This window comes from Tamandua tetradactyla, chromosome 4, assembly GCF_023851605.1.
Source record: "Tamandua tetradactyla isolate mTamTet1 chromosome 4, mTamTet1.pri, whole genome shotgun sequence".
NCBI lineage: Eukaryota > Metazoa > Chordata > Mammalia > Pilosa > Myrmecophagidae > Tamandua > Tamandua tetradactyla.
In genome coordinates this window covers 158,462,639-158,488,362 of record NC_135330.1, presented here as the reverse complement: position 1 = coordinate 158,488,362, position 25,724 = coordinate 158,462,639, and the positions used below count along the sequence as shown (strand labels likewise).

General features: G+C 36.2%; 1 pseudogene; it reads right to left on the bottom strand.

Annotated features, from left to right (window-relative positions):
- Window positions 1–7,611: 7,611 nt before the first annotated feature.
- LOC143680540 (vacuolar-sorting protein SNF8 pseudogene) lies at window positions 7,612–18,262 on the bottom strand (annotated as a pseudogene).
- Window positions 18,263–25,724: the final 7,462 nt, after the last annotated feature.

Genomic DNA, 25,724 nt, shown 5'->3' with positions numbered 1-25,724 from the left:
ACCAATACTTTAAAATTGTGTTCCTTATTGTATGTATCCAGTTAAGCCCCTACTTGATTTTCTTAGTGGTCTTCTAATGACTAGACTGAGATTTTCTGTTGAGAACCAATACATTCTCCGGTCTTGCTGAAGGACTCTATGTGTGTATGGAGGCATGCCTATACAACTAAGACAGGATGTTATCACTCTGCCATAGCCTTCACCTCCTACCTGCACAGAGACTCATGGGCAACCAGAAGTGAGAACTTAGAGCCTTCTCAGTTCTTTCTTGAGTATGAATAAAGCCTTTGACATGGGCATTGACTTTTGTATGCCCAGGATTATTTCAGAGATTTCAAGTTCCCTATGGGCATATTATGCTTCAGATTTTACTTTTAAGTTTTTTGGTCAGTCTATTTTTCCTGCTTTACCCATTGCCTCAGATATCTGTGAAGTTAAAACACATAAACATGTTTATGATAAATGTCCCCAATGGGAAGGCTTTTGGTACTGGGTAAGAATCCAGTGAAGTCAAATAAAGACAATTTTTTTACTGGAATCTGCTAAGGAAGCATCAAATATGTCAGATAGCTAGGATATTTTGAGAATGAGACTTTGAAAAAGCTTGTTACGGTCAGGTTCATGTGTCAACTTGGCACCTGGTTATCTGATTGGGCAAGTGCTGGCCTGTCTTTCACTATGAGGACATTTTATAGAATTAAATCACGATCACGTCAGCTGCATCCACAGCTGACTGCATTTGTAATCAGTCTGTGGGAGTGTCTTCTGCAATGAGTGATACTTAATCTAATCACTGGAAGCCTTTTAAGGAGAATTCAGAAGAGACAGTCTCTCTTCCTGCTTTAGCTGGCGAGCCTCTCCTGTGGAGTTCGTCCAGACCCTGCATCAGAGTCATCAGCTTCACAGCCTGCCCTACAGATTTTAGACTCTATGTTCCCACGGTTATGTGAGGCACTTTTATAAATTTTATACCTACAGATATTTCCTGCTGATTCTGTTTCTCTAGAGAATACTAGTTAACACAAAGTTAATGCCTAGTTAATACCTGCTCCTTATGGTATCAGTAATGCCAACTTTTTTGTTGGTCTGTTTGCCTCTGACTTGGAGAAATTAATGTGCTACAAAGCTCATTGGCCTTACCTAAGATGCAGCTGTTTTATCATGAATAAATTCTTCCTGGGTTGCTACAAGCCCAAGCTTTTGGTTTACTTTCAGAGTTCTGAAAAAGTTCACCCTGAAAATTTTTGCCAGTTATTTAACTGCATTTATAATGAGGAAAATATTTGGAGGTTGATATTCTGCCATTTTTGCTAAGATGTAGGTATCATTTTTAAAACAACACAGATTCCTATAGATAATGTAAAAGAGGTGTTTCAAAATAGTAGTACCTGACTGCAGCAAATATTTTCAAAAATCCAATACTTTTAAGTAAATTTAAACTTCAAAGAAATATATATGTCATTATTAGCTTGGTGCCATAAAATTTATTTGTAAGACATTTGGGGATTGTTATTGTTTTGCTTATGCTACTAATGATACAATAGCAATGTCATATAGAATAGAGTAATAACAAATTAGAATTCAACAGAAAGAATTATTTATGTGAAAATACCAAGGTTAAATTTGATTCATAAATTGTGTTAGAAATGAGGGAGATGAAGCTAGGATAACAACAAAATTTTTAAAATTTGTACTGTAAATGTCAGCATTCTTACGCCTGCATTCAAGTGTACATTAATGCACAGAAGACACAGCCATGAAGTCCACCCTCTATATTGGGGTGGGAAGAAAAATACACGGTAACTTGCATAAGGCATAAGGGTTCTGGCCATAAACCATGAGCCATTCCTACACAGAAGGCTGAAAAAGTTAAACAGCCAATTCAACATACACATGCAAGGGCAGGGGATCAGGGGGTCAAAAGGTAGGTGCACAGATGCCTGGGTGCCTGGGCAGGGAGGATGTGGCCATGGATATGCACAGGTTCTGGGGGCAGGCCCCTGGTGTGCACTGGTTTTAGGGGTGGGTCCCTGGTGTTTGCATGCAGAGAGCTCAGAGGCAGTGGGGCAGGATCTTGTCTGTGTAGGCTGGGGTTGGTAATGGCCCGAATGCACAGGTGAATGTTTGCCCAGAGGTGGGTGGGCAGGGCAAGGGTGTGCAACTGCCTTGGATCATGGTAGCAGGGTGCAGGGATCCAGTGGGCAGGGAGCAGATGCTTGGGTACTGGGGTGGGCAGGATGTGGGTGTGCATGTGCATGGGTCTGGTGGGCTGGATGCTGCTGTGTGGCTGTGCAGAGCTCCAGGTGGATGGGTTGGGATTGCATGACTGCGTGGGCTGGAGGCAGGTGTGGCCCATGTACACTGGTGAGCACCTGCAAGTTCAGATGTGCAAATGAGCACCGCAGAGAGTGGGAGGTAGGGGGGAAGGGGCAGCCTTGTGCAGGTGTGCAGGTCCTGGGGAGCAGGGTGACAGTGTGTGCTTGTGTGGGAAAGGAGGGTCAGGCTGGAATAGGAATGTGCACATGCGAGAGGTGGGGGTATGGGGCAGGGATGCGGGAGTGGGGGTGGGGTGGCCCGGTTCAGGTGCCTGGGGTGTGGGGGTGTCAGGGATCAAGGTGCAGGGGTGCACAATCAAGGAGCACAGCTTGGTTTACTTCCTTGTCCAGGTTTCCCTGTCTGTGCACTCCTGAGGGCTCTGCCCTCTGTTTAGAAAGGGGTGCCTTATGCTGTTTGCACTAGCTGGGTGGTCTTTGGTTCTCAATGTCTCTATTCCTCAGCTGTTGCAAACCAGAACCTCCCTATGTGGTGCAGAAGATGCTCTCAGGTCACTTCCACCCTGGAATTGCTGTCTGGTTATTTTTCTGTCACTTCTTTAGGTGTTTTTAGAACAGGGGTGGACTAGACTTATCCTATTCCATCATCTTCCTGTAGCCCCCTTATAGGATTTTTCAACTTCTGACAATGTTTTAAACACTGGAAATACGAGAGAAATGAGACACAATGCTTGTCTTCATGGCCTAGTAAATAGATGAGTACATATAATATAGATCATAGAAAGGCATACTACAATAAAGAATTAGAATATTAGGGGAGCATAAAGAAGAAGCAATTGACTCATTCGCTGAGAACCAAGGCATATTTCATGCAGGAGATAATATTGGAATTAGATATTGAAAGTCGCTGTGATTTTTTTTTCTGAAGGAGAATGGGAGAAAAGGAATTCTAAACAAAGGCAAAAGAAAATGCAAAAAAGAAAGTGAAAGAACCATAGTTTTTACATGAATGGAGGAAGTGGAGGAATTAACAGATTAATCTAGAAAAATAATTTGTCGTTTATCCCTCACTTCATATTTTCCTTCTATTTCTATTACCACTCCTTCTTGGTTTATACTGAAAGTCACTTAATTTAGATTGTATGGGTCTGATCCCTTATCCCACATATTTATTTTGGTTATATAGTGTTGGGAGGAAAATAATTCATTCCAAATCAATCTGAATTTTCAGTGGACTTTTCTGTGGCACTATTTGGAAAGACTATTTCTTTAAACTTTTCAAGCTAGTGGAATTCTGAGTTTGAAATTGAGAGTACGGATATCTTCTCTGTTGAGTGGAGAAGGCTGGTACAGAAAAATGAAAATTCAAGCTAATTCAAGAGTCCTGGCCATACCACTTTATCATCTAACCTCAGTCATCTTTGACTGGACTTCTTAATTATATTTGTCAGTAATTGTCATTTTGTTACACAGCTTTCAAGTGGGTCCCTTCCACATACAAACAAAGAGCTCCGAATAGTAGTACAGCTGTATCTGTTAGATTTCACAGGACTGTGCTGGCTTGCTCTAAACCATACCAGTATACTTCTATTATCCCAGAATAATTAACAGTTATTTACATTTTACTTTCAAAAGATGTCATTTTGGGTAACAGATAATAGGCTCACCCAATATTGGTAATATAAACTTACTGAAGTTAATAAAGCCACTGTATGTGCAATAAAACTTTTTAAAAATTTCAGCAACAGAATCAAATTTATGAAAGGCTCAACCAGATGAATAACCACCACATAAGAAAGGAAGAGCCTCACCTAAGATTAAAGTGTCAATGATGCGCAAAAGAACAAAATACACAGTACTTTCATTGGTATCATGTCTTGGACCAAGAGATGCCAAGACTTCAAGGATATCCTCCATGGGCCTTTTTTTTCTGTGTCACACTTGGTGAGAATAACTGGGCTGTATAAAAGTAGGGATGCTGACAAGGATAATCAAAGGAGATTCACATCATTTAGATAAGGCACATAGCCACAATTAAGTCTAGTATAAGTCCCAGGAATCAAAGAAAGGGGGTAATTCAAAGCAGAATTAAAACTTCATAAAATAGTTGCCTTGTTTTGTGGATATATATATTTACATCTCACACTAATGAATGCCTAATCTTTTATTTTTATCACCAGTTCTCATCTCTTTTTAACATCTCATGCACACTATAGACCTCAAGGAATTATTCTCCTTTCACCACCCCATCATCATTTTAGTTTCTATACCTACCTATACTAAACCATTTGTATAAAATACATTCCTTTTTTTTTTAGTGAATTCCAAGTAAGTTTCAGATCTTATTGTATGCTTCTTCTCTGTTGTAAAATCTCTCATGACTCAATTGACAGAAATTAAATCCTTCTTTCCCTTTGCAATACGTTCATATTATAAAATAGTTCATATGTTAAGACAACTGGCATTTATTTCCAATATATTTTGTGCTTTGTAAGCAAACTGGTGTTGGACCTTTTAAAGTATGTACTCTAGTCCAGTTATCAGACACACAGGAATTTCCTTGAATAATTTAAAAAAAATGAATGTTTACAGATATTTGCAAGCTATTATGTGAATGAATTTCTACACATTTTTGTCAATATTTAAATTATGACATTTAAATACGCATAAAAGGAGGTTTGATTCTTAGGAAAATATGTTTTATAATCTAAGATTCACTGCATTTTTGTGACATTGGGAAGCTTAGATTTGGTTCTGTTACTCTAAAGGGGAAAACCATTTGAGATTAGTAAGTTTTACCAGTAAGTTTTACCTAAGTCAGGTTTATGTAATTAAATAGTGATTGAAAATTTTTCGTATTAGTCTGGACGTATAAATCAGCCATAACTGGGTTCCTGTGAATTATCACATTAAAAATCCTATGAACTACATGCATATTCAATATTTCACAGTATCTCTGATGCAAAATGATTTGATACAATTTTATCTAGCCATTTCCTTGTTTTAAAAATGTTACAATGTTATCAACATTATGGCTACAGGGTGAAATGATTTTGTTATAATGCTGTTGTCTTAAATTTTCATAGTATCAGTTAATTCAACATAATCCTAAAATGACTGCCATGATTGCTACTGCAGTTATTTTTTATTACATGCTTACTATGTTACAGTAATGCATTAGACCTATTATATTAATTATTTATAATTTTATCACACACTTACAAGGGAGTTATTATTGTTAATATTTTTATATGAACCAACTGATTGTCACAAGAAATCAATTCCCTTAACTTCCTGCTGCAGCCAGGAGTACAAGCCTCAAAACTGTAGTCATGACTATTTTCTGCACAGCACACATCTTCATTTTCCAAGCTTTTTATTACAGATACCACACAATAGGTTGATTTAAACAATGGGAACATATTGGCTCATGGTTTTGAGGCTTGATGCCCAAATTGAGAAGCTAGTGATGTGATGCTTTCTCCACAAATTCTGTAGCCTTCTGGAGCTGGCTGCTGTAATCCTGGGGCTCCTTAATTCTGAATTCTGTCTAAGGTCATAGTGATGCCCTCTCCCTCCTCCACAAGGGTCTTCTGACTTCCAATCCCTGGTTCCTCCCCGTGGCTTTTTTGGACCCTGGCTTCCAGTTTTTTTCTTTTTATAAGGTTTCCAGTGATCCAGATTAAGGCCCAAATTCATTCAGGTGGGCCATACCTTAACTAAAAATAATCTCTTTAGGAGATTCTATTTACGATGGGTTCACACCCAGAGGAATTTGGAGACAGATTAAGAATGGGAATAAATTGGGGTACATAATTCAACCTAGCACACCATATATTTTCCCTCATTTTCTAAAATGCATTTGCCTACAGTAAAATTTCATATAAAATGTATTTATTAAAAAGCTTGTGGAAATTATGTTATCATAGAATTTTAGAACAGGCAAAGGGCTACAATCAAGTTTCATTTTAACTAAAATTGAAATCCATGAGGCATTACACGTTAAGTGGTAGAAATTCTTGGATGAAAATATGCTCACAAATTTCATTGCAAACTTTTATGGGATAGTTTTGTTTGAACATATTTAATTCCATTTATGCTAAACAATCCATAATCCACATTATTTTGTAATCCCTGAAAGTGATATTGTGCTATTTCTTTTCTTATTGCTTCTCAAATTCAAATCTTCCCGCTGTCCTCTCCTGGCATTGGGATCTGAAAATATTTTCTCAAACTGCTGTGCTGGTAATTGTCCTGGGGTTATATCCATGGAAAAATTAGTGGGAGGCAGGAGATTCCTTATTTCTTCCTATTTCCAGGTATAGTATTATTTTCCAACCTCTCAGTAGGCTCCCAGCATGGGTCTTACCTCTTTAGTATTCTGAAGAATGTGGGGCATTGGAACCTTTATCTAAGCTCCCAATTTTTCATTACTTGACATTTTCCTTTTGTTACTAACCCTCTGGATAGTAGCTGTTTCCTGCTTTAGTGCTCTTGTTTTGCTTTTAGGTTTCCAATGAAAAAGTAAACAATTCCTTGTATTCCAATCATTAAAAGTAAAACTGAACCTACCTCATCTAGTACTAGTGGAGTACTTCGACCAGAAATATATATTTTTTAATCTACAAACTGATTTATTTTTTTATTTCTTCATGTAAAAACTTTGGTAAATGTTAGATGTTTATATTATATGGAGATATTTTTCAATATAGAAAGAGGAATTTAGATATTTTATCATTAAAAAGGTAAATGATACAGTGTATTGTCATATAAACTCAATAATAGATTACCATCAAACAACTAATCATGGTATCTTAAACATTTTTGGTCATACATCCATCACTGTTATGCCTGCTAATCTTGACTGCACCCTATCTTACTAGAGCTGTTCATGCTTTCCTCTCCTGGTTGGAATGCCCTTTCTCTTCATCTTCCTGAGCTTCCTGACCCTTCTCAAACTCAAAGGGAATTAGCTTGAAACTTGAACATGAGGCTTCACTATACGTGTAACATTCCACCACTTCAGAGAGACTAGAGTCTAATCAGGATACAGAGTCTTGTTTTAGGTCCAGCTCTTCCATGAACTTGTAGATTACCTGGGAATGTTATTTTATACTTACATATATAATGTTCTTTCTATCTATTCATGTTATTCAAGTATCCTTACTGTAAAAAAGAGGTTTTCTCTAGTAAAGGCACTTTAAAATGAATAATGAGTGAAGAGTTTTCTGGGAAGAAAGAAAACACTTGGGACTTTTTCTACATTTAAAAAGAAAATGTTCAGGTTTTATTCACCAATAGCTTCTACCTTTTCTACCTGCCTCCTTTTGTGCCCTCTTCAACGTTTCCAGTCAGGGAAGGGCTTTCTGACCTCCTTAGCTATTATCTCCTGGGAGCAGCTGTCAATGAAGAGAGCAGGCAATCAGTGGTAGGCCTCCCATGGGGCCTGCAAGTTCAATCAGACCAGCCCTTTCAACAGCAGCTATTCCGGCATTTGCCCCACTGGCTGTCTCCCATGAAAGATTGGCTTTGATTTCAGTGACAGTCACATAGTCAATTTTCTCAGCCAACTGTGGCACAATGATATGATCTATATTGAGACCAGCTGTATCAGACTGAATGAAATAAGTTTGGCCTGCCCACAGGAATGATGGTGAGCCAATACCAGAAGTCTTTAATTTCTGGATGACCTTGATGAGGTCATTTTGGCTGAAACCTTGGGCTAATTTGCACCTTCTTTTTAACACCTGTTGACGTAGTTCCACCAAAGTTATCAGACCACCATTCCTAGGCGTGAGGACCAGGCATACTTTGATAATATGGACACACAGCTCATAATAGGGATCACCCTTGCCATCATCACAGACCAAATTATTTTTCTAGAACCCAAGGAATCCACCCGATGGTGCACATGTCCTGGAAGTGTACTCAGAACTTAGAATACTTCTGGATCTCCTGTTTGTGATTGCTGGCAAATTTCTTAGGTTGGTCTTGAACATATCCAATGGCTTTGACCTCTGAGTTAGCTGGTCTTGAGCCAAGAGAGTCCTTGCTCCTTATGCTTGGCCTCTGCAAACTCTTCAGTGATAGTGCAACTCCCACCCTGCAGTGGTGCATCCGGACCCTGAGCTGCTGCAACTCTGTGTCTCGGCTTTCCAGTATGCACTTTTTCTTAAGATTAATTCCAAGTTATCATTTTATGTTCATGTTTTACATTTATAATTTCCCTCAAAAATATAACAGGAAAATATTTTGATGATGCACAAAGAATCTGTCAGAATTTACTCTGCCTAAAGATATTTTTAAAAAAATCATTCGATGAGAAAGAGGTTCTTTAATCCTGTATAGATTATTGTAATGCCTGGAAATTTCCTAGAGTATATTAACCAGATAATCAAAAACTATTGGTAAAGTCCCCGGAGGGAGGGGAGAAAGACTATGAAACTATTAAACCTTACCATCAGGAAATCCCCTGATACTGTGTCAAACTTTAGTGATACCTGAATCAATAGGCCATGCCCTCGATCACGAGGCTTACTCTTGTGAAGCTTATGTAGGTAGCATAGAAGCTTAGACTACGTATAGACATGCCTAAGAGTTACTTCTAGAGGATGACTGTTGTTGTTCAGATGTGGCCTCAGTCTTTCTAAGTCCAACTCTGAAAATGAAATCACTGCCCTCCCCCCTACCTGGGATATGACATCCAGGGGTGAAAGTCTCCCTGGCGACGTGGGAGATGACTCCTAGGGCTGAATCCAGACCTGGAACTGTGGAATCAACAATTCCATCCTGATAAATGGGGGAAAAGAAGAGTAATTAAAAAAATATCAGTGGCAGAGAGAGTTCAAATAGAGTTGAGAGGCTACTCTGGAAGTTGATCTTATGCAAGTTTTCTGATAGATCTTGCTACTTATCATAACCTGCCAACCCCCAACCAGGACCATTTCAGCCAATCCTAAAGAACACCTAGGGCAATATATAAGATTGCACAAGGGTTCCATGTACTAGAGTAACTTTCCAGTAACCTACAACCTCCAGATGGGCCCCTGGTTCAGATACGTCCTGACACCTAACCCAGCCTCTCTAGAACATTAGATAATTCCACCTCCCTACCCCATATAAGTGATATACCCTTCCAATATCATAAATTTAGAAGTGCCATAGCCCGAACATACCCAATGAGAGGTATGGAAAGATCAAAGGTGATGGTGGAATTATACCTAGAAGATAAGACTTAACAAATGAATATGAATGCTGGCTCATTAAATTGATATCTCTTTTAGTCTCCAGTATTTTAGAGCAGCTAGAAGTAAAAACCTAAAATTGTGAAATTATAACCTATGTCAAAGTCTGAAATATGTTCTACAACTAATTGTGGTGCTGTGCTTGGAAATTTATAGCTTTTCTGTATATATGTTATTATTCACAAAAAAAAGAAGGACAGAAAAGTTGTGATGATAGAAAAGTATTTAAGCCCTCTAGCCTCTTATATTCTGGAGCAGCTAGAAGGAAAAATTTGAGAGGTAGCCCATGACAAACTCTGGGATCTATCTTGTAACCACTTTTTGAAGAGTGCTATGAAAACTATTGCTTTTTTATTTCTTTGTTTTGTACATATGTTATACTGTACAATAAAAAAGTTTGAAAAATAAAAAAAATTAAAAATGAGTTTAAAAATGAGTTTAAAAAAGTCATTAGAAGCTAGTGAATTCTCATAACATTTATGGGGCTTTTTTCCTATTGATTACAGATGTTTTCTTTTATATGCATATTTGGCAGATTTGGAGTTCCCCAAAGAAACAGTCTAAACCTAGTTTTTTTCTGCTTTTTTTAAATAGGTGAATTTTTTAAAGTAAAGTTGTGGTTTTGCAGAATAATCATGCATAAAATAGAGGATTCCCGTACACCTCCCCACCACCAACGTTTGCATTGGTAAGGAAAATCTTGTTACAGTTGATGATAGCACCTTTTTTTCTTGTAATTCTATGATTTTATTTACATGTAGTTACAATCATGAAAGATTATTGAAGTAGAACTATTAGCTATTGTTCATAGTTTATGTAGGTGTATTTCCCCCATATTCCCAACTTATTGTTTTTTCATGTATATCCTTATTTTATTACTTATCTACCCATACACTGGATATAGGGGTGTCAGTCACAGGTTTTATAATCACGCAATCACAAGATGAAAGCTATATAGTCATACAAACATTATTAAAGATCAAGGCTACTGGATTACAATTCAACAGTTTCAGGTATTTCCTTGTGGCTATTCTAATACACTAGAAACTTAAAAGAAATATCTATGTAATGAAATTGTAGTCATAATCATTTGCTAAATTCTAACTTCTAAGTTACAACTCCTCCCTCTCATTTGCTCATTCTCTCAAACTCCAGGGATTTCTGGGTAATGAAAATTCTAACTTGTTCATGCTGAAAAGGGTGTCACTATTAACAGGCAGAGGAATGAAACTGATGTTCTTGGAGAAACTGGTACCTCTGGGTTTCAGAGCTTGTCTGGCATAAGACTTATCTGGAGGTTTTAAATTTCTGTAAAAGTAAACTTAGTAGGTAAAATGTCTATTGAGTCTCAGAAAGAACCCAGGGTATTCTTTAGGGTTTTTAGGAATACTGTTGGTTTGGACTTGGCATATAGTGGTAATTTGCAATGTCTAGCTGAAGCTTGCATAAAAATAACCTCCAGGATAACCTTTTGACCCTCTTTGAAATCTCTTGGCCACTGAAACTTTATTTTATCTCATTTCGTTTCCTTGTTTTGGTGAAGGAGGTATTGTTAATACCATAATGCCAGGCCCAGGCTCATCCCTGGGGGCCATGTCCCAGGTAGGGCAGACCAGAGGGTAGTGTATGTATTTGCAGAGTCGGATTATACAGAAGGGTCACATCTGAGAAACAAAAGAGGTTCTATGGGGGTGGGTCAGGCATAATTATAAATAGGTTTAGTTTCACCATTGCAGAAATAAGGGCAAACTTCAACATTGAGGACACAGCTTACTAAATTGTGTGTCTCTAATGCTTGAGAGAATATCAGGAATTCCCCAAATGGGGAAATTTAATAATTCCACATTCTTTTTTTTTCAGTTCCTCAAGGGACTTGCAAATACATTTTATTTTCTGCCCCAAATACTGTAGAATTATTGGGGCATTACAGTAGCCTGTACAGAATAACAATATCTCCTTCCTTCTTCTATGTTTTATGTAATTAGGTTGAGTGTGCTACAGCAATTTTAAATTTGGTACAAAATAAATATCTCTTCCTTTCATCTTACACAGAAGTTCAAGTTTTAAAATATAGATAATATCATCCTTAACCCTCTTTTCTCATTTATCTTAGTCTACCAAGATCAGCTTCATTCATATCTCTAATTGAAGTCTGTTCTCTTATTCACCTTCCTTAGCAGTTGCTATATGGAGTGATGCCAACTTTCAGAGCTGCTGGGCTCTAATTGAGAGTCTCAGGTGTCACTCAGACATGGAGGTTCCAGGGAACTACCAGGTTAGTTATACACAAAGAGCATAGCATTTCAGAGTTTAGAGATAAAAGTTAAAACTCAGGAATAAATATGATTTATAAGTGCTTACACTTTAGAAAATTTTACAATTGAGCATTATTGAATATTCTGTACCCCTTAATCATTGATTGCCCAACTTCTGCCCACTTTCTATCTCCTAGTAACCAGTGTTCTCATATTTAATTCTTAAGTTTGCTCATTGTAATTAGTTTAATAGTGAGGCCATACAATATTAGTCCCTTTTTTTCTGGCTTATTTTACTCAACATAATGCCCACAGGGTTCATTCACCTCATTGTATGTCTCACAACTTCATTCCTTTGCCAGCCACAAAACATTCCATCATATGTGTACACCACAGGTCACCCTTCCACTTATCCATCAATGCACCCTTAGGCCACCTCAATCCATTGGCAATCAGGAATACTGCCACCATAAACACCAGTGTGAAAATGTTTGTCATGTCCTTGATTTCAATTCTTCGAAGTATAAATCTAGTAACTGGATCCAGGGTCATGTGGAAACCCTACACATACCCTCCCGTGGAATCACCATACTGCCCTCCAGAAGGGATGCCACTATTCTACTTCCTGATGAACATTCAATAGTTATGTCTCTTTCTTTCTCCACATCTTCTCCAGTATTTGTATCTTTCTATTCACTTTATGTTTTTAATTGTTGTTCCTATTTATTTTTAAACAGTTTTATTCATACACAACACAATCAATCCTTATTGTGAAATCGGTGCTCTCAGGTATAATCATGTAGCCACACACTCAATACCAAAATCTATATGAAATCACCTCCATTTATACTGCAAAGAAAGAAGAAAGTAAAGGGAAAAAAGAAATTAAAGAGAAAAATAAATCCAATATTCCTTCCTTATTTCCCCCTCTAATTGACATTTAGCTTTGGTACATTGTGCAATTAATGAAAGGATATTACAATCATAAGTGTTAACTACAGACCATAGTTTGCATTAATTGTATTTTTTCCATACATCATCCCATTTTTAATATCTTGAATTACTTACATCCATTTGCTCTCACTCATGTAAAAACTTTCTTATATTTATACATTTAATCACTATCATTGTCCAGTCTAGTTTTTTGCTAAGTTTTACACTCCCTGTTTTGTCCTCTAATTTTCATTCAGGTACCATACATACCCCTAGCCTTCCTCTTTTTTTTTTTTAAATATTTTTATTATAAACAATGAAAAAATATACAAACATTCTTGACATACAAGCACTCTTTTCTTTTTCTTTTTTTTTTTTCTTTTACATGGGTAGGCATCGGGAATCAAACTCGGGTCCTCGGGCTTGGCAGGCAAGCATTCTTACCTGGTGAGCCACCGTGGCCCGCCCGACATACACGCACTCTTGACATGGTAACAGTCAATGGAGCCTTCCTCTTACAACCATACTCACACTCAACTTTGTTTATTATGCTTACAATATTGTGCTTCTATCTCACAGTATTGTGCTATCCTTTCTGAATCTTCACAATCAACCTCATTAAATGCTGCTGTGTAATATTCCATAATTCATATATACCACAGATTATCCACTTGTCTGTAGATGGACATTTGGGCTGCTTCCATCTCTTTGCAATCATGAATAATGCTGTTATCAATAGTGGTGTGCAAATGTCTATTAATTTCCCTGCTTTCCTTTCTTCCACATATACACCTAGTAATGGGGTTGCTGGATCCTATGGCAGTCCTGAGGAAACACAAAATTGCCTTCTAGAGTGGCTGTACAAATTCTACATTCCCACCAATGGTGAATAAGTGTACCGAGTTCTCCACATCTTCTTCAGCAATATAGTTTTGATAATGGCCATTCTAGTAGGTGTGAGATGATATCTCATTGTGGTTTTGATTTTTATTGCTCTAATAGCTAGTGAAGTTGAGCATTTTTTATACACATTTGAGCCATTAGTATCTCTCCTTTGAAACAGTGCCTGTCCAAGTCTTTTGCCCATTTTTAATTGGGTTGTTTGCCTTTTTGTTGTTGAGGGTAGGTTCTCTTTATATATTCAATGCTTATCTGATATTAATGCTTATCAGATATTAAATGTTTATCTGATATGTGGTTTCTAAATATTGTCTACATTGAGTAAGGCTGCCTCTTTACTTTTTGACAAAATTATTTGATGCACAAAGGTATTCAATTTTAATCAGATCCCATTTATCTATTTTCTTTCATTGCTTGTGCTTTGGAGGTAAGGTCTATGAAACCGCTTCTTATCACAAGATCTATCAAATATTCCCCTACATTTTATTCTAAATGTTTTATGGTCTTAGCTCTAACACTTAGCTTTTTGATCCATTTTGAGTTTATTTTTGTATAAAGTGTGAGATAGGGGTCCTCTTTTATTCTTTTGGGTATGGATTTCCAGTTCTCCAAGCACCATTTGTTAGAGAAGCTTCTCTGTTCCAATTGAGTGGATTTGGCCATTTTTCAAAAACCAAATGTCTGTACATGTGAGGGTATATTTCTGAATTCTCAGTTCAATTCCATTGGTTAGGATATCTATCTTTATGCAAGTAGCATGCTTTTTGATCACTATAGCTTTGTAATATGCTTTAAAGTCATTTTTCATCATAAAGATATTTTTAGCTACTCAGGAAATCTTGACCGTTCAAATAAATTTGACAATTGGTTTCTCTATTTCTGCAAAGAACGTTGTTGGTATTTTGATTGTTCTTGCACTGAATCTATAAATAACTTTTGATAGAATTGAAATATTAACTATATTTAGTCTTCCAATCCAAACACGGTATGTCCTTCCCTTTATTTAAGTCTTCTTTGATTTCTTTTAGCAATGTTTTGTAGTTTTCTCTGTACAGGCATTTTATGTCCTTGATTGATTTTTTTCACAAATATTTTATTCTTTTCGTTGCTATTGTAAATAAATTTTTTCCTTGATTTCCTCCTAAGATTGCCCATTACTAGTGTATCTAAGTTACTAGTGTATAGAACACTAATGATGTTTGTGTGTTGATCTTGTATCTAGACAGTTTGGTGTACTTGTTTATTAGCTCTAGTAGCTTTGCTGTAAATTTTTTTTGGAGTTTCTACATTTAGATTCATGCCCTATATGCAAGAAGTTGAAATTTTACTTCTTCCTTTCCAATTTGACTACCTTTATTTCTTTGTTTTTTTGCCACTTGCCCTAGCTCAAACTTTCAACACAATGTTGAATGACCATCATGACAGTCGGCATCTTTGTCTTGTTCCAAATCTTACAACAACGCTTTTAGTTTTTCCTAATTAAGGTGAATTTAACTCTGAGTTTTTCATATATTCCCAAAATCATCTTGTGAATGTTTATTTCTATTCCTATCCTTTGAAATGTTTTCAAAAATAAAGAATGCTGAGTTTTCTCAAATGCTTTTTGAACATCAATCAAGATGACCATAGAAGTTTCCCCCGTGATTAATTGATGTGCTGTATTATATTAATTGATTTTCTTGTGTTGAACCACCTTTGCATGCCTGGAATAAAACCCACTTGGTCCTGGTGTATAATTCTTTTAATGTGTTGCAAGTTTTGCACATCTTTTAATGTGCTGCAAGTTTTCTTGTAGTATTTTTGTGTGGCTTTGGTATTGGCATGTTTTTGGATTCATAGAGTGAGTTAGGTAGCTTTCTCTCTTCTAAAATTGTTTTGAAGAGTTTGAGCAGGATTGGTACTAATTCTTATATTTTTTGACTGCTTGATAGAATTCACATGTGAAGCCATCCAGTCCTGGGCTTTTCTTTTTTGGGAAGTTTTGATAACTCATTCAATAACCAATAAGTAATAACCAATCTTTACTTATGATTGGTTTGTTGAGGCCTTCTATTTCTTCTCGAGTCAATGTTGGTTATCCATGTTTTCCTAAGAAGTTGCCCATTTCATCCAAGTTATCTAGTTTGTTAGCATATAATTACTCATATCTTCTCATCTCTTTTATTTCTACCAGGTGAATAGTTATGTCTCCCCTTCTATTTCTGTTTTTATTTATTTGTGCCCTCTCTATTTCTTTGTCTACCTACCTAAGGGCCCATCAACTTGATTGATTTTCTCAAAGAACCAACTTTTGGTTTTGTTGATTCTCTCTATTGTTTTCATGTTTCCGATTTCCTTTAATTATGCTCTAATCTTTGTTATCTTTCCTTCTATTTGTTTTGGGGTTAGTTTACTGTTCTTCCTCTCATTCCTGCAGGTGAGCACTTAGTCCTTGATTTTTGCTCTTCCTTCTTTATTAATATTGGTATTTAGGGCAACAAATTTCCCTCTCTGAATTGTCTTTGCTGCATCCCATAATATTTAATATGTTGTATACTCATTTTCATTTGCCTTGAGATATTTACAAATCTCTCATAATTTTGTTGTTGCTCATCAGTTGTTTAAGAGACTGTTTTTAACCTCCATATATTTGTGAATTTCCCAGTCCTGTACCTGTTTTTAATTTGCAACTTCATTCCATTATGACCCCTAAAATGTTTTACATAATTTCAAACTTTTTAAATTTATTGAGATCTACTTTGTGACTCAATATGTAGTCTATCTTAGAGAATGAGCCATGAGCACTCGAGAAAAATGTATACCCTGCTGTTCTGGGGTGAAGTGTTCTGTAAATGTCTTTTAAGTTTAGTTCATTTATCATATTATTCAAGTTCTGTTTTCTTCTTGATCCTCTGCATCCATTGATGAGAGTAGTGTACTGAAGTCTCCAGCTGATATTGTAGAGGTGTCTACTCTCTCTTCAGTGTTGTCAGTGTTTGCCTCATGTATTTTGGGTCACTCTAACCAGGTGCAAAAATACATGCGATAGTTATTTCTTCTTGATAAATTACTCCTTTTATTAATCCATACTGTCCTTCTTTGTCTCTATCAATTGCTTTACATTTGAAGTCAAACTTTTCTGATATTAGTATAACTACCCTACTCTTTCCTGGTTTCTGTTTGCATGAAATACCTCTTACAATCTTTCACTTTCCACCTATTTTTCCATGATGTAAATTGAGTCTCTTGTAGATAGCATATAGATGTATCTTGTTTTTTATTGTCCATTCTGCCAACTTATGTATTTTTTTTTTCTTTTTGTGTTGTCAGGCACCAGGAATCAAACATAGGTCATACTACTAAGAAGCATGAAGATTACGGCCCAATCAAAAGAATAAAATAAAGCTTCAGAGAAGATACAGAAGTTAAAACGACTAATTAAGGATGTTCAAACCAATCTTCTAAATCAAATCAATGAGTTAAAGGAAAATGTGGCAAAAGAGATGAAGGATATTAAGAAACCACTGGGTTATCATAAAGAAGGAGTTGGAAGCTTGCAAAAATAAAAATGACAGAATTATAAGAATGAAAGGCACAATACAGAGATGATAAACACAATGGAGACATACAACACCTTGCAGACAGGACATCTGAAATCCTACACACAAATGAAGAGATAGGGTAAAGAGTGGAGAAATATGAGCATGGCATCAGGAAATTGAATGACTACATGCAGCAAAGAAGTATATGTGTTCTGGATGTCCAAGAAGGAGAAGAGAAAGGAAAGGGGGCAAAAAGAATAAGGGAGGAAATAATCACTGAAAAATTCCCAACTATTATAAAAGATATAAAATCACTTATCAGAATTACTCATCTCTTTTTTCTAATTCTTGCCCTGCCTATATGGAAATATTTTGTGATCACCTTTTTTTGCAGTTGTTTCATTCCCAGGAGAATGCTTTCTCTTCCCTCTGCATTTATTTATTTTTTTTTTACCTTCGTGTATTTTAACACTTCTTTTGTTATCTCTAGCAACTTTTGTATGGAGTCTGGGTCTGGGTGGATAGTTCTGTCAGATAAGATTGACTCCAGTCAGATATTCCCAGATTAGACAGACCCAGGACTCATGAAGTAAGTTTAATTAGTATCAAAGTTCCCTGGGGATGAGACCCAACAGGGCACCAGTTTTCCTGTGAAGTCTCTTAGTTCTGTGCTTTTCCTGTCCTGTTTGGCAAATTGCTATTGTCACCCCCTTGCTCCCCACAGACCTAAGGTGGTTCCATAATTTTCATTTTCAGTGGAACCTATCACCACCAGGGGCATTGGTTGAGACAGAGACTGAAGGTGTAGGTGGACTTAAACTTTCTGTTTGCCAGCTCCTGGGGTCTAAATTCTTAAAAGGACAGTCACCATCTTTGCTGGGCTTTGCCCCCCTCTTTCTTTTTTGGGGGGAGGATAGGAGCCACTCTTTAGCCCTCTGTTCCTTGCAGGCTGGAAATTTTATAGACCTTTCACTTAGCCACCATCCCTTCTGCTTGGAGTTTGTTTGAGACAAGCCAAGATCCACTTTCTGTAAGTTGAAACTGCTGCTGATATCCTAGTGCCTGGAGTCCAAATTCTCTAATCAAGAACTACCACTTGCTTTGTTCCCTGCACCTCCACCCCCTTTTTTGTGCATGATATGCCCTTTAGGGAACTATGTCCTCCACCTGATTAGTTAATTTGTCTTTTAGTCAGTCCTACTCCAAGCCTTGCCTGGGGCAGGTCTGAAAATGAAGAATTTTTGTTGCTTTCTTTAATGGACTGCTTAAAGAAAAAGGGAGGACAAAAAATATCTGTTCACAGAGCCATCCCCGAGTCCTCCCATTTTGCCAATCAAGAGTCAGAATTGGTACCCTGGTCTATAAGCTCCTTTTCTTGGGCCCCAGCTCTTTTCCAGTATTTTGAGCTCAGCAAGAATACTGAGCTCCACACTCCAGAAACACCTGTTTTTTTTTAAATTTTTTTTTTCATCAGCCCTACCTTCTCTTTGTTGCAAGTAGGGCTGACAAAGATTACCTGGTTTGTTTCCTGTTTGCATTGTAGAATTATCTGTGCTCAGAGCTAGTATTCAGTAGTCCGAATTTGTTAATCAAATCTGAAACTGAAGCTTTGCTGAGCTCTCCTTCTCTTGCTCTTAGTAGAGAGGGCTTCTGTTTCCCACTGTGGAAAGACTCTGAGTCAGCCCTCTGTGCCAGTGGGAGAGTGGCCTCAGCCTCCACTGCATGGAATAATTTACTTACATTTCTGTGCTATGATTTATCAGTTTCAGCCCATCAAATCATTCCTGGCTGGTGTTCAATATGCATCTGCTCTCAGAATTCTTCTTAACAGTTGTTACAGACAGTTCCTATTTATTTTCTAGCTGCTCTAGAAGTTGAACTGTATCCCACAATTCCCTGTGCTGCCATCTTCATCTGCCCAAATCTCCCAAAATTCACTTTTTAATTGATATTCTTTGCTTTTCAAAACTGCAGACATTTTGTTACCTTTTCCTGAAAATAAGTTCAGTTTTCTTTTTATTGAACATGTTCCAGTATTTATCATAATTTCTATAAACATAGGTACATATGATAGAAATAAAGATCTGCTGTATGTATATGTTTTATCCCTGAAATCACTTACATGATATTTCATGTAATAACTGAATTCAAATGAAGAATACAAATGTAACAAATGCAAAATCTCTCTTTAAAGAAACATTATAGAAACCAATATGACTCATTTTTTTGCCAACAATACCTGCATCCAAAATGCAACAGAATCTTCTACCAAAAATGAGAATAAATGGAAGAAACTTAGCAATAAACACCAATTTATAAGTGAATATTAATTTTTAGTTTTAGCTATGTCCTTTCAGTAAAATTTATTAACTTTCTATAAATGAAATAAGAAATTGAAAGTTTGTCACTAAACATATTGCTAAAGACAAACTCTGGTGCTTTCTTTTACAACATTGATTAATTATAGTAGACAGTTTTCTTAATTAGAAAATTTAATCAATATTGATGTGCCCTGAGTCTATTGAGTAAACTCTTGAAGAAAACTTTACACAAAATATAACAATTAGTATAAAAAAATTCTAAGTAAAGTAATTTCTAATAATTATTTGTTAATTAACAAATAACATTTGTTTTAACTATTCATAGGAGACATATTTAAAAAAAAAACTTGTACATGTTTTTTGGACTATTATATTTTCTTTTCCTCCAGATGGGTTACATATAGCATCACTACCTCCAAGTTATGACAGTGATGTTTTTAAATTTGTCAGAATATGCAACAATTAGATTTTGTCTCTAAGATAAAGACTAAATATACCAATAAGAATCTGAATTTCAAAACCATATTTAATTTGGTACTTTTTCTATTTTTCTCAATTTCTTGTTTTCTGAAAAAATTTCCTCAAGAAATATTTATTGTTTCTAATACCTCATGTTTTTCATTCAACAGATATTAGTTCTGACTTACCAGGCGTGGTTTCTGGAGGAGTCACAATAATGCCAATATCCACTTCATAGCCCTCCCCTACCAGCTCCTTCTTTTCTTCTGTATGCAGATATTTTGATACGTTTGCATTCTGTAGTCTAGGGCGGGATGTTACATCTGGCTAAGCCTTTAACCCAGAAACTAGGAATCTACAGTTCCATCTTCTTATCTTGACAAAAGGCTCAGCAGCAGGGCCAACTCCCATTGGGTTGTATAAATCCCCCACCCTGGGGCACCCAGATTTGTCCCTCCTTTCTGACATGAGATGGAGCTGAGTAGCTGCCAGTCACTGATCCTGATCTGAGCAGTTGGCCTCCCCCGGGGACCAGCCATGATGGAATCCCTTCCTCTGCTCTTTTGGACTGTTTGTGCTGTGTAAGTAATTAATCGTTTATTTGCTGAAATTTTTATTGTGCCTGAGCCTCTGTTCCCACAATGCACCATTCGGCAATTCTCTGTATAACGGTCTAGTAGCTAACATTATAGTAATACATTAAAACAGTGTCTTCCCCAGTGATCTGCTCACAGAATTTATGGAGATAAAATTAAACCAATGAATGTGCTTTTTTACTTGTAATTTTAATTTTGCTAAGTGCTACAAAGAACACAAGTAAAATGTCCTGATGCAGAACATTTGCCTGTTTTCTTTCATGATAAACTGTATATGAAAACAATGGCAAAGCATGAATATAAGACATTTCCTAAGAATTAGTCCCAAATAAATTAGAATGAATGTAATTTTCCTTGCATATAGATGAGGAATGTCAAGTTCAAGTTCTTAATTATTGGTTGTTTCATAACTTTAGGTTAGAACTTGGTGGCAAAGAATGACTTATATGAGTGGAGAGGAAATTAAAGGGGCCATTTTACACTGGGAAGATCACAGGAATGGGAAACCATAGGTAAATTGATCCAAAAAGTTAAACAGTAAAACAGAATTGGTAGAAGATAACTTTCTACCTTGTTGCTCCTTCTGGAAGCAATGTTTCATATTAATTTGTAAGTATCCATAAAATAAAAAAAACATCATTTTCATGTAGCAGTCAACTTATTTCCTATCAAAACATAGGGAAGCAAATTTCTTCCATCAGAGCAGCTCTGAAACAAGTAACAAAATGTGAAGGTATTGTGTTTATCAGTGAAGCATTACAAAAATATTTGTATATATCAGTAAATATATATATTTGTGTATATATAGTAAAATAAATACCTTGTTAAAAAAACAAAATTCATTTAAGGCCCTGTACTTTAAAATCTCAGTGTAGATAGAAAATGGAATAACATTGCAAATAATCTGTGAAATTTAATGGAAGACCAGTGGGGCAATGAAAGTTATAGAAGAGATTAAAGAGACAAAGGCAGCTAACAGGATGGCTGGCAATTTCCCACCAGATTAATTTATAGAGCAATTATGTATTGGTCTTCAGGCCTGAAAATTAACATAAGAATTATTACACTGTTATAATATCTATGTAAACTGTATCAAACTTTTTTAATTGTACCTATTTTATTTCATAAATTATCATCATCCTTAATGAAAGAAACAGTGATTTTTACAACCTGCCAACATTAAAAGTATAAAATTTTAAAAGAAGATATACATGAGATAGTATATCGACTGAGCATTCCATAAATTTTTTTTTAATTCCTTAAAAATAATTTCCTAGTTAAACAGTGTACAGAACAACATTTAGAGTGTAGTCCTAGAAGACAGAGATTATTCAAAACAGGAAGCGAGCTGCATTTTAGTATAAAGATATGCAAGTTTACCGTAGGTGTGTGATCTTGGAAATTTCTCTACTTCTTTGAGACTTCATATCCTAAAAGTAGAAAGCTTTAAAAGTAATAGTTTATGTTTGATAGCCTAATTTGAGGATTATGTTCAATAACACATTATACCCTGGCACATAATGCTCACTGAAACTGATGTGTGATATTGGGTAAAACATATAAAATTCAGAAAGGTAAACTTCAAATGATGTTTAGAAAAAACATAACTCACATTATTATATGAGTCCTGAATACACATATAGAGGATTAATACACTGTAAAATAGAAAATTGTGATCCTAGGCTATTGCTTCATAGGATCAAGTTGAATTTTAACATTTCCAAGAAACCTAATGTACCCTAATATAGAATTAGCTTTGGACTGATTCCAAGCCTGAAGAGAGGCAAAATAAAGTCATTACATCACCATATGAGAAAAAACCTTTCTGCCTTTAAAAATTCCCTTCTTCTTTAAATTCCTTTCTTAGCTTCCTCTCTCTGCTTCCCTGAGGTCATCATAGTCCATGATTGATAAGCAAGTGAGGAAAGTAAAATATCAAGGTACAGAAATTCAAAAGGTTTCCCAAATACCCCTTTCCCCTTAGATTTCCAGTCTAAAGTAATTCCAAGTAGCGAAATGTAGAATCTTTAATTTAATAAAATTTGGAGTTTCAGTATTGCATGGGATACTTTATTGATTACACAAAACTTCTGTGAGACTCAAGGAGACTGGAGATTTTTTTGTTGTTGCATAAACAGAAAATGTATTAGTAACAAATTACTGCACACTTGGGTAGTTTAAAACAATAGAAATGTATTCTCTTGCACTTTCAAAGTTTGAAATCGATGTTTCAACAGGGCTATGCTTGCTCTGAATGTTCTTATGAAGAATCTCCCTAGCCCCCTCCTCACTACTGTGGCCCCAGGGATTCCACATCTCTGCCTCCAACTTCCTATGGTGTTCTTCTCTTTCTATGAGCTCTCCTCTTTTTATAAGGACACAAGTTATTGTGCTTAAGGCTAACTCTAATCCAGTAAGACCTCATTTTAACTAAGTACCTTTAGAATCCTATTTTCAAATAAGATTACATTCTGATCTTATCTTCAAGCATGATGTTTTAGTGGGGGTATAATATTAAACCACCACTGTCATGGAAAATTCCTGGAGTTTTCTTTTTTTTTTTTTTTTACATGGGCAGGCACTGGGAACCAAACCCAGGTCTCCAGCATGGCAGGCAAGAACTCTTCCAGTGAGCCACCATTGCCCACCAAGAAAATTCCTTGAATTTTATCCAAGAGAAGGGGGATAATTATTTCCTGAGAATGAGTTTATACACGAAGTAGGTCAAAATAATAATGCTTTCTCTTCTATCCTCTGAAGTGTACCTTCTTACCTCAGTTGGAATGAAGTGAAGAATATTGCACAGTATCTTTCATATAAGCCCTAAATATTGTATAGTTATAATATACTTAAGCAATAAATAGTGGTACCTGGAATCCAGATATCTCACAATTTAAGTGAAAAGTTCCCTCAATTTTTAAAAGTAGGAAAAAATGGGCTGCTGCATTTGAAAAGTATTCATAGTCTTCTCCAAATGGATCTAAGATATGTAACTCCCAGAAATAAATGCAGAACCTGTGGAAAAAGTGTTGACTTGGAGTCATTTTTAAAGAGCTCTTATATGAGGGGTGGGTCATTAGGTAAGGCAATCCCTAAAATAAGCCTTTATAGGGTAGACACCAGGAATGAGAGCTGAAGGGGGATCATAAAAGAGAATAGACATTGTCCATGTTGTGGTATTCCATGAGATGTATCCAATGATGGAAATCTTTCTGCCCAAACCCCTCTAAAAACAAATTAGAACAAACTAAAACAAAACCCCTATATCCTCTGACTGAAGACATTGGCATTTTAGGCTTTCTTTTAGACCTAGAAACAATGAAGCCCCCTATCCACATAAGAACTCTCTTATCCAGAAAACAGTTATTTTTGTTTGTTTTTTTTTTTCCCCCCACTCTGAAAGGAAGCAGATTGTACTATAGCAAATTGAGGTTGAGTTGAGCTGGGAGAGAAAGCCAAAATTGACCAAACCCTTTCTCAGAAGGAAGACAGCTGCCATCAATAGGCCTTAGAATACCTCATCCCCCCACCAAGTGGGACATGATGTCTGGGGTGAAGTTCTCCCTAACAACATGGGAAATGACTCCCAGGAAGAGCCTGGCCCTGGTACCATGGAATCAACAAAGCCTACCTGTTCAAAAGTGGAAAAGAAATGCAACAAAATAAGGTACCAGTGGCTAAGAGATTTCAAAAAGAGTTGAGAGGCTACTCTGGAGGTTACTCTTACACAAGCTTCAGCTAGACATTGCTAATTGCCATGGTATGCCAAGCCCCAACCAATGGTATTCTTGTAAACCTTAAAGAACACCAAGGACGTTTTCTGAGACTCTATAAAGTTTCACTCATTGAGTTTATTTTTCCAAAACCTAAAACCTCCAGATGGTTCCTATACCAGAAAAGCCCTGAAACTCAAAGTTACTAGTCTTTCCAAAGGCATCAACCAGTTGCATCTCCCTACCCCATAAGGCTGACACCCCTTTTCAACATGAAGAAGTTAGAATTACCATTGCCCAAATATCCCTAAAGATTGGCAGAAGGATCAAAGGAGAAGGAGGAGAATAGAGAAGATAGGAGTTACGAAATGAGTATGACTGCTGAATAAGTATGTTGAGATTTCTTTTTAGTCTCCAGCCCTGAAACTCAAAGTTACTAGTCTTTCCAAAGGCATCAACCAGTTGCCTGCACTGGGAAACACTGGGAACCTTCTTACCTCATTCCAAATGAGGCAAGAAGGTAGACTTCAGAGGATAGAAGAGAAAGCATTATTATTTTGACCTACTTCATGTATAAACTAATTCTCAGGAAATAATTATTCTCCTTCTCTTCGATAAAATTCAAGGAATTTTCTGGGTGGGCAATGGTGGCTCACTGGAAGAGTTCTTGCCTACCATGCTGGAGACCTGGGTTTGGTTCCCAGTTGCTTTTTTTCTCTCCACATTCTTAGAGTAGCTAGAAGGAAATACCTGAAATGGTAGAACCATATTTTGAAATTTGTTCTACATCTGCTTGTTAAAATGTACTTTGAAATATCGTTTTTTTTTTTTGTTTTTTGGTAAATATGTTATATTTCACAATAAAATGTGTTTTAAAAAAAGGCCTTAGCAGAGGAAGAGAAGGAAAGTACTAGAAATGGAGATTGGAGCGTGGGTTAATATCATAGATATTTAAACATTTTTTACACTGAGACCATGTAGGGATGCGTGTTATCTAAGAACAAGTAGAAAAGCAAAGACATTTGCAAAGTTTTCAACCAAGCTGAGGAGAAATTTACAATGAATACATTTAAAGGATGGCAAAAAGATAATTTCACATTATGATTAAAAATCGTTCTAGTTCTACATGCTAGATACTATTAAATATAAGGAATATTAATGTGCAAAGTAAACATTGAACTCAAGAACATGAATATTTCTTGGGGAGTCTTACTCTCCAAGTGCTTATCTCTCTCATTCCACAGAGATAAATAGTACTATGGAGTTTATTTTTAGCCCTTTTTTCTCATCTTGCCATATTATTATGATTTATGCATATTTTGCCAAATAATAAATTTTGCATATTTTTAGAATTTATGCCAATGCCATTTTATTGTAAGAAATCTTCTGTAATTTTTACTTTATTCAAAATTTATTTTTGAGGTGCATCCATTTTGGAGCCTGCAGTTATAATTAACTTATTTTTACAGATAGAGTATAACATTACTTAACTGCACCACGATATATTTA